General features: G+C 35.3%; 1 protein-coding gene across 3 annotated transcripts in view; it reads right to left on the reverse strand.

Moving 5' to 3' along the window:
- THSD7A (thrombospondin type 1 domain containing 7A) overlaps nt 1–15,907 on the reverse strand; it is a 741,583-nt gene that overhangs the window by 306,756 nt on the left and 418,920 nt on the right. The window lies entirely within an intron of this gene.

Genomic DNA, 15,907 nt, shown 5'->3' on the forward strand with positions numbered 1-15,907 from the left:
TTACTGGTTGCTTCATTTAAAAATGGTTTCTAATTTAATACAAGCATATTAAGTCAGAAAAACTAAAATGTCAACTCATATACTGTAGAGTCTAGACAGTATTGTCATTTAAAAAAACAGGTTTTATACTAAGTGCTAACTGTCTGAACTGATATAGGTCTAGTCATTGAACAATATAGGAGGCATTCTCAGCTTTGTTAACAGTTCTCTTTACATTTTCCTACAAAATCAATACTGCTTCAACCTACAAGCATAAACATTTGTACTCTTTTTTATGCTTCCTCTTTGTTCTTAATAGTCATTATTAATCATGGACCATTTTCTATCAAAAACTTAGCTTCCGAATAGCAATAGTTAAAATAAGTTTTAAATTAATATTAAGAGTAGGGCAAAATGGAGAGAAGAAAAGCATCTTTTCTCTCCAATGTACTTGCAGTGGTCATACATTACAGCCACACTAAATAAACATACTCCTGAAAAAGATGATGTTCCCTCTGGGCCCACAGTCTAAATGCCAATAAATGTTAATGATTAAACAAGTATTTTGTTATCAGTAACCCATTCATAAATCAATTTATGAAACTGAGAGTAATCTATGACTACCATGATTTTTTGATAATCCCTGTGATTTACTGCAATTAAATTATATAAAACAACCTTGAAAAAATCTGAAATGAACTGCTCGTTTGCTTTATTAAAAGCACTTAGAAAAAACCCAAGCCATACATTAAATAAAAGTATGTGAATTAGGAGAAAACAACATGCATAACTTTAATATTAATAGTTAAACAAATGTATACTCTTTTAAAGTTAGAAGAGGCTTCAGAGACCACTGAACTCAAATGTTTCATTTTGTGTACATTGAAACTAGAATGCTGAAGTGATATTTCCAAGTTCAAGGTGGGAATCATGATAGCAAACTGGACCAAGAACTACCGGTCTCTGAAGTTGGTGCAGTGCTCTACTCTGGATGTGAAATCTATTTTTCCCCATAAGATGTGGAAGTGTTGTGGTTTTTAACCTCACAATACATCAGCACAATTAAACAAGAATAAATGAATACAACAAACGGTAAACACTTATAAGACACAACTAAGAGTTAAAGGGCTGCCCTAGGGAGATTCACAATTTTATGATGTCAGTAAATGGAAGTCCTAAAATAGAGATATGGATGGAGGAAAGTGCAACACAGAGGAAAACACATTTAATCTAGCCTTCTATCTTGAAAGAAATTATTTCATTAAGATAAACATTTACATGACGTCAAATAATGAGCCTGGGCATAAGTGGTTAAGATATACATGGTGTAAGTATACAGATTTTCCCCACTATTCTGAATTCTCCACCTAAATTAAAGCCAAGTTCCAAAAAAGGTGGGCTGGAATAGTATTATTAGATGAGTGGCTCTTGGCTATGTCTATGGCATAACTCTCAGCATTCCCCCTAGAATCAGGATTTGACATGTCCCCCAGTTCAAGCTATTTATCACTTAATATTTCTATTTCACTAATCCACATGCCATTATGTATATAGAGGGTCTCTGCTACAGAAATGTCCCACATGGAATATGAAAGAACAGAATAAAATATCAATTCATTGATTTATAACTTAAATAATTAATTCTGCAGTTAATATGCACAGAAAACCCACCTCACAATAGAAGAAAGACCTTTACCTCTGACCACCCCCAACAGGAAATATTTCTTAGTGTGATAGAAATATAACACTTGAAAGACAGTTTTCAAAAATCAGTATTTTAAGTCATTAATTAAAGACTTCTTTTTCTTTCAGCTACTATATCATGGGTAGAGATACAAAAAATAAGATGCTTGGCCAACCAGTGTGAGAGAACTCTTTGAAACAGACACTCTGCAAGTTGAAGAATGCTGTAACTTAAGAATGTACAAAGTATAGGGCTTCCCTGGTGGCGCAGTGGTTGGGAGTCTGCCTGCTAATGCAGGGGACACGGGTTCGAGCCCTGGTCTGGGAGGATCCCACATGCCGCGGAGCAACTAGGCCCGTGAGCCACAACTACTGAGCCTGCGTGTCTGGAGCCTGTGCTCCGCAGCGGGGGAGGCCGCGATGGTGAGAGGCCCGCGCACCGCGATGAAGAGTGGCCCCCGCTCGCCGCAACTAGAGAAAGCCCTCACACAGAAACGAAGACCCAACACAGCCATAAATAAATAAATAAATAAATAAAAAGAATGTACAAAGTATCAAGTGACCCCCAAATAAATGAATGACCGTAATTGTTCAGGAACTAAGAGGAAAGATCAGGCCACCTTATTTTTTGGTTGTAGTCTCCCTAATTCTAGATAAATTATTAGTGCTTAAAAAGAGTAAAACTTTTGGTTTTTAAAAAGTCTTATTATGCCTAGAGATTTATGAATATAAATTAATGTAAATAAACAAGACATAACCAGAATCTATGATCTCCCTTTAGAGACACAAGACCTCTAAATTGATCTATTATCAGTATAGTTCCACAGAAATTGGGAAATAGACATTGCCTCATCCAACCAAGTATAATCTTCCATCTAAGAATCTACTGTTCCTAAATACTCCTTTTCAGTCTTCCAGCCCTTTGTTACCTTATTGGAAAATATGAGCCATTTTCATTCCCAGTGACAACTCTCCCAAACTTTTCATGTCGAGGTAGTGCTATATTTATGTGTGTGTGTACATGTGTGTTACAAATATCAGTACCGTAAGTTGTAATGTGTAGTATTCAGCAGGCATGCAGCAGCAACAACAACAAAAAAAGGGGTGGGTGGGGAAGGTTTTTTGGATTAACATATTACTGAGGAGTTTAGTTTGGCTATAATGTAGAATATAAGGAGAGAGACACAGATTGGAAACCTTGTTTTCACCAGATTCTGGACAGCACTGAAGGTTGAGGTAAGGAGTTTATGCTTGAACCTTTAGGGGAATCTTCAATGAGTAGGCAGAGGCTACAATTTAAGGGTCTGTGGCTGTAAAATGGAAGGGGGAACAGATGCTCCAGGCATTCAGCAGGGCACAACCTGGTTGGGGCCTGAGTTCTGAATTTTCATATACATGAAGGAGAGTATCTGTATTCAAGAGTTTGCCTTAGGGTTCTCCTAGGTAACTAGATAAACTGATAAACAAATATAACCCTATGTTAATGGGTGATAATAGTTGATCTTTTACTCTGATGCTGTATGAACACGTATCTAACAGAGCCCTGCTGAAAACAAACTGACTTTTACCAAAGACATCATGGCTAAGCTGCACATTTCTGGGATTCTGATAGTTTAATAAAGTGATCCACTGGGGCAGAAGGGCCTCATATCAAAGCACTATAGACGGTATTAACTTATTAAGCAAAAGCACAAGACATATATTTCAAAGTCCTTTGTACAAATCTATTATTCACAGAGATTTGATCCTATCTTTTTGAAGATGATTTCAGAGTATCTTAAGCTAAGAAACTGGATCCCAATACTCAAATTGCTCCCCAATATTTCTACCTCTTTACTGCTATGATGTTAAATTAATACCTCTTGTTAAATGCTCACATTTTCTTAATAGTCCAGCAGCTAGCACAGCAACTGGCCTTAGATGGTGAGACTCCCTGACTTATGTAAAATAATGCTATTTTTCATAAGATTTAACAAGTTTCATAAGATGTGTCAAATTTCATAGAAAGTTTTTCACGTGTGCAGTTCTGTAGGCTGACAGCAGATAATGAAGAGCTCTCCTGTCCTGTCTATGTAATATATGAAGGCTACAAAGGAACATTAATGGACCTTCAATGGTAAACAGTGGGAAAGGAAAGTAGCAAATGCTTTTAGTTGCTTTTCTGATGCTCTCAGCACTAGTGAAATCAATCTTCAAAATGAGAGGGAAACCTAATGGTCAGCTCCACTGACAGTCTCTGGTCGTGCCCCTAGCACTACATTGTTTTATTTATAAGACATTACAAACTCCTAGGATAAAACAGTTTACTTTTCTGTTCCAGATGCAATTCAGAGCTATAAATTGTTTATTAGTAATAATCAAATACCTCATTATTTAAATTGTAGAAATAACAGTAAAATGATTTTACAGGCATGAGTATTTTGAAGTCTAGAAGACATTCGTCTTGCTGAGAAATATCCCATAGAGCTGACAGTTCATTCATTGATTATTCATCATAATTTCCAATTTGCTGAATAGCTGTGAAACCCATTTACAGTTTTACACACCCTTTTAAAAGACGATCACATAAAATCTTTTTTTGTTGTTTTAAATTTTCTAATTTGTGATACTTAGCTTTATAGGTAGATGACTAGAAATATACAATGCATATAACGTATTAAAAAACAGATAAACAGAAGGTTCAATTAAGAACATATTTTGGGTTATCATGAAATCTTACTAGGGCAGTGAAACACAATGTACCCATTTCATCTGTAATACATGTAATCCAAATAAGGGTGATTAAAATTTTCCATAGCAATGTCAATTTTTTCATTCTGTGGTTGTCTATTTAACAGATTCCTAAAGGGAGTAGGAGAATTTATAATCAGTAGTATGTTGAACTTCTGATGATTAGTGGTATTAAGAAAATAATGTTTACTGTTTTTTCTCTTTGCTCTCTTTGCTTTATTCTTTTTTTCCTCTCATTTTTTTTTTAAAGAAAATAGGCCACTTATTATGAAGAATGGAATATAGTCCAATTTGGGAAATTTCAATTCCTAACTTATATAAAATTATTCTTGTTAGAGCTTATAAAATATTCCAGAACTTCTGGCATACTTGATATCATAACTTTGAATGTCTGCTCATTTCCTGATTGTCAGTATTTCTAATTAGAGAATCATTACACTTCCTTCTTTCTTTCAGGTATTCCCATGGGGGAAACATTAAGATCCTCAAAAAGATTTTTTTTAAACCCAGGATTATAATTTCTGATTTTACTTTTTGCTTAAAATATTTTTTCTGCTCTTATTGTTTGCCATCAGAGACCAGCAAGTACAATTGCTATTTAAAACGTACTGCATTAAAAAATATTTGGTCAAGCTGGTATCTAGCCAGTAAACCCGCCTTCCACTCTATTATTAAAATTCTCTCATTGGATTACGTATTGATACTATCTTAGATTAAGTTGAGGTGTTAATACTATAATTATGAATCATTCTATTACCCTTCCATTTTAAACAAATGTTGTATATTTATGCTTGTACCATATTATGTTACATTTCAAAGGACATAAATGTTAAACCTTCATTATCAATACAGAACAATCATCTTTGTCTCACTTGTAATTTTTGCCAACAATTTTAATTTGGTTTAATAGTGTGACACATTTACCTTTGGTGGGCAGTTAAATTACCTTATAAATAAAAAGTCATTATATGTGTCACAATGCTGTGTGAAGGAGCCATGGTGGAGGCGAAAGGAAATCTGTGAACTCTGGCTGTAATGGAAGCAAATTCATCAAATTTTTTTTTTTCAAAATCTACTTCTTTGCTTATCTCACTTTGAATTGAGAAAATTGCCATGTTTGACAATTTCTCTTGACCAAGAGACAACCTAAAATAATTTTAGCTTCAGCTGAATTAAAATTATAATAGTTTTGTGCCAAATATTTAGCATAAATATCATTTAAACATTTTTCATCAACTATAATGTTCTGAAAAAATTACCCATTAAAAAATACATCAAAACATGTATCTAGAGGTGCACATTTTTCCTTTTGCCTCAGACTGTGATATGGTTCAGCATGGCAGTAATCTTTATTTACAATTTTGATATTTTCTTCATGATGGACTTTTTGCATTAATTTGCATTTCTAAAAATATTACATTAAAATGTTACTATTTTGATTACTGAGTGGAACCCCCTCACTTAAATTTTGCACTGAGAAAAATACCTCACTTGCCTCACTCCAGTTCTGGCTCTCATTATATAACCAAATCACCAGGTGTGAAAAAATGTGCACTAAAATACAGATAACATTTAAAAACTAAAATGAATTTTGCTAATAAGCAGTAAGTCGAATAACAAGTTTACATATTTAAAATTTAATTATTTTGACTGTAGTAAGTTGGAATGACTGTCCTATGGTAAGGATACTGGTTTATGGCTTTAGTGATTTATGGATAGATTCTCAAAAGCAAGAAAAATGAAATATACATACACACGCATACACACACACAGCTCATGGTCATATTTTGTGGCAGACATTCTTAAAACGTTCTTCTCAGTAAAAAAACTGAAGGAAAGTATTTTCTTTACATCACTGGAAGGGGAAAACAGGATTAGTTTTTACTCTGAAGCTCAGAAGCGCTCCTTACACTTCCAAGTATCTTTTTCATTTCAACTTTTAGACTATCGCTGCTTGAGAATACTTTTATCATCTCCAAGGAATATTTTGACAAAGAAAACTAGAATGCCAGTGATAAGCCAGACATTAATTCAAACATTCATATCCCATAGTTGGTCATAATGGGTCTCATACCTAGCAAGCCCTGTGCTAGTGGTCAGTGAAGCCGACTGGTGCTTTCCTGCAGCTCAGGGCAGAGCTCCTTAACTCTGCTGTGAGTTAGAATCATCTGGGGAACTTCTAAACAATACTGATACCTGGCCCTTACCCAAGGCCAATTATTGGAAATTTCTAGCAGATGGAGCCCAAGCACCAGTATGGTTTTCCAAGCTTCCCAGATATTTTAAAGTGCAACCTGGATTGAAACTCACTGGCATATAGTCTAATGGCAAGAACATACGCACTGCGTACAATCACTCACCCATACATTCAAAATGACAAGATGCCATGGGAGAACAAAAGGATACTGCTTTAGTAAAGAAGAGGGACCACCTCACAGGATGCACAGACAGACTTTCCTGAGAGGTAAAACCTAAACACAGACTGCATGATGACGCAGTAGCCACACAGTGGGCAAGCATAGGACATTTCAGGCAGAGAGAGAAACATGAGCAAATGTTCTGAAGAGGAAAAGAAGGAGTGAGTGTGTAGGACTGTAGAGCAGTGAGGGGAGAGTAACAAGAGGGAAAGTTAGGTAGGTACGAAATGGGGGTGGTGGAGAAGGAAACTGACCAAGAAATAAGAGTTTTGGGTGCCTACCCCTCATCAAGTCAACTACTCTGAACTCGCCTTGCATTACCGCAGTTAATTCGCATAGCAACCCTTTGATGTCCGTGGTAAGTGAAATGTAATGGTTCAGCTACAAAGAAAAATATAATAAAGATAGACTTCACTGTAATTCATGTAGATAGAAAGTAATTTTTTAAAAAAGAGCAGTATCCTTCTGTCTCTGTCTTTCCTCTATTTGTTCTCTCAAGTAGGAATAAGCTTTTGTAGGCTTTCCTTCTTTTTAAGATTAAAATGCAGATAAGAATTAATTTCTATACAATACAGAGAAAACATTTAAGATATGACAATGTAAGCTCTAGCCATGATAGGGCTATGTCATAAAGGATTAAGCTACAGAGTCTGAACAGAGGAATTCTTTATTTGACAAACTATTGGCCAGTAATTATAACCAAACTGGTTAAAGCTGCTAAAATGACTATTATGTCAGGTCAAAGCACTTGCTGGTTCAACGACTGCTTTCGATATCACGGTGTGCAATAAAACGCTTTTCTCTTAGCTGTCACTTTCCCTAATTTGATGGGAATAAAGAAGTAACTCTTACTGGAACAGGGTTATGACTGAATAACTGACAGTGCAGAGAGTAGACTTGACTTCTGTGACCTTGGCCTTGTCACATCCTACTGAGAAAAGGTTTTGAGGATCTTTCTGAAAAACAGAATCCATGCTCCTCTTTTTATTTTTTTTGGTCAATTGAACATGAAATCATGGTTTTCTTTTTTTCTTTTACCAAATTAGGTAAATGATGTTATCCTCTTAAGAGCCATAGGTTAATGTCATGGGTCATTTTAGTCCTGCTTCTATGGTCATATTACTTTAGAAAATGGAAATGTCATTCCCAGGTGCCATTCTCCTTGAGGCAAGAAGGTTAACCCACAATTTTGAAAAATACGAGGTCAAGCCTTTAGAAATCAATAGTAAGTGGAGTGAAGATAGCTTTTTATGTATGGAACCTACTCCAATTAAGAAAGCTCTCACCCAGTTGGAGTGAATAAAGAAAAAAGGTTAGCACTGGACAAAGACCACTGAGCATTCCTGGCAAGCTGGGTTCCAGAGGTTTGTTATCTGCCTGCATTAAATTCAAAGCTTTGGCTGTTAATAAAATGCTGCCAAATTATAAATTTCATTTTATTTCAAGAAGAATATCATGAGGCTTGTTTAGCTTCTGGCAAATAAAGAATTCACAGTAAATACCAAATATGAACCTAAATAGTCAACATTACCACGTATTCGTCTTAGAGTGAAGAAAGAAACAGCACTTCATAGTCTCCTGAAATTCTTAGAGTAATTTCCTGTCATGAAATACGTGCTGAGGCTGATGTCTGTGCTTTCTCTTCAGCTCTGTTATTTAAGGAAGTTGCCCCAGTATTTCAGAAGGTGGAAGTTTGAGACTTCCCAGTTTCATTTACTGAGGACTCTTGCTCTATGATACATATACTGATCCACCCTGAGAGTCCTTTCGGGAGATGTTAGCACCCTGAAGGCTAATTTTTGCCACTTCCCAAACAACTCATGCTTTCCTCAAATCTTCTCCATGGGGAAAACAAGGCAACAATTTCCCTACAAGAATCGTTTTTACATATGTGTGTGTGTACATATGTCTGTATATTCATACATATACAGACATATATATATATATATATATATATATATGGGGGGAGGGGGAGAGAAAGATTACAACTATACACATTTTTTGTGCTGATACTCCTAACCTCCCTCCTTAGATGAAATATTCCCTTTTAAAATGTTAGCTGAGTTGAACACAAGTGTTCATGTAGTGGGATACCTGGATGATACTTCCTTTACCAATCTTTAGTTTCCCTTTAAATTCCTAGTGGTATTTTCTAAGTAACAAAATGTTACCTAAAGTAGATAGGTATCAGTGATAAATTTAAGTGAAACACTGATGTCATACAATCATAAAATTTATGCAAGTCCTCACTTTTTAAAAAAAAAAAAGAAGGGTGACATTTTTATATTTTGGGAAGAAATTATTTACCTATGAATAAAATGGCCATGATGTGTTAGGTTTTCATATCCTTTAAAGTTTGGGGTGAACGTAATTCCAAATGAAGGAAATAATTCACATCCATGCATTTATTCAAATTTCTTCAACACTTATTTTTTGAGCCTGGTAGGTCCAGCAGTAGGGTAGACACTGAAGATACAATGATGAACAAGAAGATTGATTCTCTTGGCCCTCAAGGAACTCACAGTCCAATAGGGAGACAGACATTAATCAAATGCTCATAGTAAAACGCATGGAAAATTGCAATTGTAATAAATACTACCAAAGAGAAGTACATGGTAGTAAGAGAGTACAACAGAGGTATTTAACCTGGACCAGGGGGTCAGTGGAGGCTTCCTAATGGAATGAGAGGGTAAGCTGCCATAAAGGCTGAAGAGAGGATAACTTGGCAGAAAGAGATCTACCTTCCCATCAGGATACAGCTGCCTTTGAAACTCTTCCAAAGCTCATATTCTACAGATCCTTTTGCAAGAGTGATGTATAAATGTTATAATTCCCTACATATAGCTTCTTGTGGGATGTTATACAAATATATAAAAGATATTAAAAGAGAAAACATTCATATTTCTCCTAAGCCTAGAGGTAACCATGAAACAGGAAATACTATTCTCAAAAAATATATATATATAATATTCAGATATAAAATAATAATTTAACAAATAAGTGAATATTTAAAAATCACACATAGCATTACAGAAATATTCTGTCAATTAGAAGGCAGAGAAACTCCAAAAAAATTTCTACGTTAACAAAACCCAATCACAAAAAGCCCATGTGCATGATTAAGTCACCAGTGTCGAATGGAGTAACATGTAAAGCTATGAGAGGCTTGGGTAGGGCAAAATGGATCCAAAGGTTCTAGCTCAATAAAAGATGATGCGATCGGGAATGACAACCAAAATCTGTGGGAGGAAGAAAGTCAAGAGTAGAAATGATGGTTACAAAATGTGAAATCTGGAAATAACGCATACTTGGATTGGGCGTAATTATAGGTCTTGTGCAATGGCTTCACGTAGTTCCTACTGAAGCGTGTGCTAACAGTGCTTCTGATATACTTAAATAAGAAGATAATAATTTATGTAAATAAAATGGATAAGGTGATCAATCCGCATGGCTATATGATGGGTGTATTATTTCAGGAGCAATTCTCTATCTCCCATGGGAAAACAGGACAGCTTTGCTTTAGGCCATTGGTTTTACACTTCTGCTCTTCAGTTTTAGCAGCTGAATATTTTTTAAAAAGGCTAAAATATTAGGCAGATGCTCAATGTAATAACAAATAAGGATAAAGCTGAACTGGTTTGAAGAGGATGCTGTTATTTAGTTAGTTCCATCACTCTCATCTCCCCCCTCCATCCTCCCATCCCACCCAAGTACCTCAAGTATTCTTACAAAACACTTTAAATATGACTGCTTTAAATCAATTTAAAGAAAACAACTTTCCTTAAAATAACAAGAACATTTTAGGGAATGTTCTTGAGGTGAATCTTGGAACATGTGAAATGTGAACCCTGGAATTAACTTTTCAATATGAATTTCTAGACCTAAATATTGAACTCTGAAAACAAAGGATCCTGTGAGATGTGTAACATCTTACTAAAAATAATATAATTTAAGCCTAATAGTTGAAATCCTTCAGGAAAAGATTCTATGATCATGTCTATGGCTCCCCAGACAGCCCTTAAGCCTTTGTTTGAGTCACTTCCTCAGATACTAACTTGTATCTTGCAACTACAGGGAATCTCAAGCTACAACAATTTTTCTAAGAGAATATGCTGTTGAAATATTAAATGTATCCCTCATGATTCTTAGCTTCTGTGCTTAAGCCTAAACTAGTGAACTTTCAATACTATAAACTTGTCAAAATTTGTACGAAACATCTTAAAGAGAATTCAGAGTAGGAAAAACAGAATTGTACTTTGATTATGTAGACATACGTTTAAATTCGTAATATAAGAAACATTTCTAACAAAGGATATACACAGTCTTGTGAAATGTGAAATCTTGAAGATATGTGCATATTATAATCTAGTAAACTTATTGATCTAGAACACTATCAAAAACAAGTACACCATTTGACAGTTCACAGAGTACATTTATGCACTAACTAGATGGAGCCTCATAACCTAGTAAAGCTAGTAATAACAAAACTCACTACATATTATAATTTTAAAGTAAACTCAGGAACTTTAAAGTGATTGCTCCAAGTTAGCTAGAAAGCAATCAACATGAGACTAACATTTAGTCTGGAGTTCAAGATTAGCACCACTGAGCTGTCCGGTCAGAATATTAAAGATAAGGTTAACCATAGTTAGACACCGTATTATTTCGTTTCCATAAGAGAAGATTAATGGGTTAGGTGTAATAAAATAGTAGTACCTTTGCTACTGACTAGCTTTATTCTCTGTTCCCCTTATCTTGAAGACAAGGGTAATAATACTTCCAGGATAATAGTTGGAGCAAATTAGAAAATACATGTGCATAGAACCTGCCATGTATCAGGTTCATGTACCATGATAAACGGTAGCTGTTGATATGGTTCACAACATTACTTTTATTGCATGTATATTTTTGAAAATTTTTCTATAATATATGACATTTATAACTAATTAAGGCATCTATTTTACTTCTCTCATGAAAGCTCAATGAATATTTTTGGAGTAGTTTATTTCATAAAACTCAGAGGAATAATTTCACGTATTTTTCTCAACATCTCAGTCATTAGGTTTATAAGCGTACTCAAAGAGGTTTTGCGTTGGGATTTTAAATATGCAGGTATGTAAAGGTATAAGTGAGTGTAGCTAAGTCTTGCCACTCTTAAGTACTTACTTCATCTCTCGTTGATTCCCATGCTCTCATTTTGCTGTACCTCTTGGCTATCTTTCTAAGCCTGACTCCAGATGATTAGTGACTCCATTTTGGACTTTTTACAGTGTCACTCTAGATATGTCATTTTCAGTTATTGCTGTTACCTCCATACATTTTAAGCAAGGGCAAAAAGTAGACCAACTCTATGCTCTTCCCAGGCCACCAGAAACTACAGCTGGACCAAAATCCATTGGTGAAGAACAGGATTCGGATACACTACACTACATTTGTATGTCTGTTCCAAGCCAGCCACTAAAATTCAAGCTCTACTCTATCTCCATCATAGCGCTTTCCAGTAACGCTGAATACTGAGAGTATTCAGATACAGGGTAGAATACCAATGAAAGGGCTGAAATGACAGATGCTGCTTTGTAGAGAGAGCAGCTGACTGTGATCCCAACAATTGAATATGAGGTGGTAAAGCTTTCATAAGTGTGGAGATTGTTCATCACACTGCTCACGAAGCTTGTTAAATACAGTCCACGGCAACCAGAAAAGAGACAAGTGGGTTTCTATTTGAGCAACGTTACTCTAAACATAGGCACAATATTTGAATTGAAGTATGCGATAGGCTTCCTATTCCAATTTTTCAACCTATATGTATTAAACTGTTATATTCCATTTCTCAGAACTATAAATCCATTGATATATCTATCAAAAGAGTGGGAGTTCAAAGTCTAATTCTGGAGGACTATTTGACAAAAATTTTAGCATAAGCGTTATGTACTGCAGTGATGTGATGAGTTCCAGAATATAAACCTAATGTAAAGAAATGAATTTTTTTTCTTTGACAAAATAACATCTACTTTTTCTAAGAGGTGACCGCACTTACCAATGGTGTGTATCTTTTAAATTTATTTACTTGCACGGGAACAAGTATATAATATTAATGAGCTCACACTACATTTAGTTAATACTTATGGCTATAGACAGCACACCAGACTCAGTCTAGTTTTTTAAACAGATTTCGCCAATGGTTGTACAACTGTGAGGATACTAAAAACAGTGAATTGTATATTTTGCTTTTACCTTTTGACTTCCTTCACCCCTTTTTCCTACCCCCCCACATCTCTTACCTCTGGCAACCACCAATCTGTTCTCTGTATCTGTAAGGTTTCTTTTTCTTTTCTTTTCTTTTTTTTTTTAAGAATCCACATGTAAGAGAGATGATATGATATTTGTCTTTCCCTGTCTGCCTTATTTCAGTAAGTATAATGCCCTAGAGGCCCATGAATGCTGTTGCAAATGGCAAGATTTCATTCATTTTTATGGCTGAATAATATTCCATTGGGTATATACACACACCACAATTTCAGTATCTATTATCCATCAATAGAGACTTAGGTTGTTTCAATGTCTTAGCTATTGTGGATAATGCTGCAATGAATATGGGAGTGTGGCTATCTCTTGAATATCTTGTTTTCATTTCCTTTAGCTATATACCCAGAAGTGGGATTACTGGATCATATGGTAGCTGTATTTTTAAATTTTGAGGAGTTTCCTTACTGTTTTCCACAGTGGCTACACCAATTTAGAGTCCCACCAACAGTGCACAAAGGTTTCCTTTTCTCCACAACCTCACCAACACTTGTGATCTTTTGTTTTATTGATAATAGCCATTCTAACAGGTGATGTCTCATTGTGGTTTTGGCTTGCATTTCCCTGACAATTCATGATGTTTAGCACCTTTTCATGTACCTGTTGGCCATCTTTATGTCTTCTTTGAAAAAATGTCTATTTAGATCTTCTGCTCATTTTTAAATTAGGCTGTTTTTTTGCTATTGAATTGTCTGAGTTCTTTATATATTTTATATATTAACCCCTTATTAGATATGATTTGCAAATTTTTCTCCCATTTTCAGTAGGTTGTCTTATTTTGTTGATGGTTTCCATTGCTGTACAGAAGCTTTCTAGTTTGATGCAGTCCTGCTTGTTTATTTTTACTTTTGTTGCTTTTACTTTTGGTGTCAGATTTTTAAAAATCATCACCAAGACCTGTCAAGGAGCTAGTACTGCCTATATTTTCTTCTAGGAGTTTTATGGTTTCAGGCCTTATGTTCATATCTTTAATCCACTTTGAGCTAACTTTTGTGTATGGTGGAAGATAGTTGTCCAGTTTCATTACTTCACATGTGGCTGGTAAGTTCCCAACACTATTTATTGAAGAGATAGTCCTTTCCCCATTTTATATTCTCGAATCCTTTGTGGTAAATTAATTGACCATATATTTGTAAGTTGATTTCTGGGCTCTGTACTCTGTTCCATTGATCTATGCATTTGTTTTCATGCCAATACCATACTGTTTAGGTTATTATAGCTTTGTAATACAGTTTGAAATCAGGGAGTGTGATGCCTCCAACTTTGTTCTTCTTTCTCAAGATTGCTTTGGTTATTCGGGGTCTTTTGTGATTCCATACAAATTTTAGGATTGTTTGTTCTATTTCTGTGAAAAATGCCACTGGAATTTTTATAGGGATTGCATTAATCTGTATATTGCTTCGGGTAGTATGGATAATTTAACATATTAATTCTTCCAATTCCATGAGCATGGAATATCTTTCATTTATGTCTTCTTCAATTTCTTTCCTCAATGTCTTATAGTTTTCAGTATACAGGCCTTTCACCTTGTCAAATTTATTCCTAGGTATTTTATTCTTTTTGATTCAATAGTAAATGAGACTGTTTTCTTAATTTCTCTGATAGTTCATTATTAGTACATAGAAGTGTGACAGATTTTTGTGTATTGATTTTGTACCCTGTAACATTACTCAATTAGTATATTAGTTCTAACAGTTTTTTGCTGTAGTCTTTACAGTTTTCCATACATAATATCATTTCATCTGCAAATAGTGACAGTTTTACTTCTTCCTTTCCAATTTGGATCCCCCCCCTTTTTTTTTTCTTGCCTAACTCTCTGGCTAGGACTTCCAATACTATGGGTTTTTATTTATTTATTTATTTTAAAAGTTTATTTATTTTTGGCTGCATTGGTTCTCCACTGCTGCACACGGGCTCTCTCTAGTTGTGGTGAAAGGGGGCTACTCTTTGTTGCAGTGTGCGGGCTTCTCATTGCAGTGGCTTCTCTTGTTGCGGAGCACAGGCTCTAGGTACGTGGGCTTCAGTAGTTGTGGCGCACGGGCTCAGTAGTTGTGGCGCATGGGTTTAGGTGCTCTGCAGCATGTGGGATCTTCACGAACCAGGGATCAAACCCGTGTCCCCTGCACTGACAGGCGGATTCTTAACCACTGCGCCACCAGGGAAGTCCTCCAATACTATGCTGAATAAAAGTGGTGAGAGTGAGCATCCTTGTCGTGTTCCTGATCTTAGAGGACAAACTTTCAGCTTTTCACCACTGAGTATGACATTAACCACAGACTTGTCATATATGGCCTTTATAATGTTGAGGTATGTTCCCTCTGTACCCATTTTGTTCAGAGTTTTTATGATAAATAGGTGTTAAATTTTGTCAAATGTTTTTTCTGCATCTATGGAGATGATCATATGATTTTTATCCTTCATTTTGTTAATATGGCCCATGACACTGACTGATTTGTAAATGTTGCAACAGGCTTACATCCCTGGAATAGTCAATTCGAGTGGGATTATATTAACCTGCTGAATGTCAGAATCCTTCCCTAGACTGTATCATTTAATCTCAGCAATAACCCTGTGATCAGATACTATTATTCATATTTTATGGATGAGGAAACCAAAACCCAGTGAGGTGAATAAATTTCCCCTAATCACACAGGTAGCATCTGAATGAAATATTAAACCAAGTATATTTGACTTTAAAGTTCATACATCTTTCATCACAGAATTATGTCTTCCTGTTCATCTCTTCCTGATCATAATATACCTTAATTAAAGGAGAGTATTGGCAAAACAGAGAG

Source organism: Balaenoptera musculus, chromosome 9, assembly GCF_009873245.2.
Source record: "Balaenoptera musculus isolate JJ_BM4_2016_0621 chromosome 9, mBalMus1.pri.v3, whole genome shotgun sequence".
Taxonomy (NCBI): Eukaryota; Metazoa; Chordata; class Mammalia; order Artiodactyla; family Balaenopteridae; genus Balaenoptera; species Balaenoptera musculus.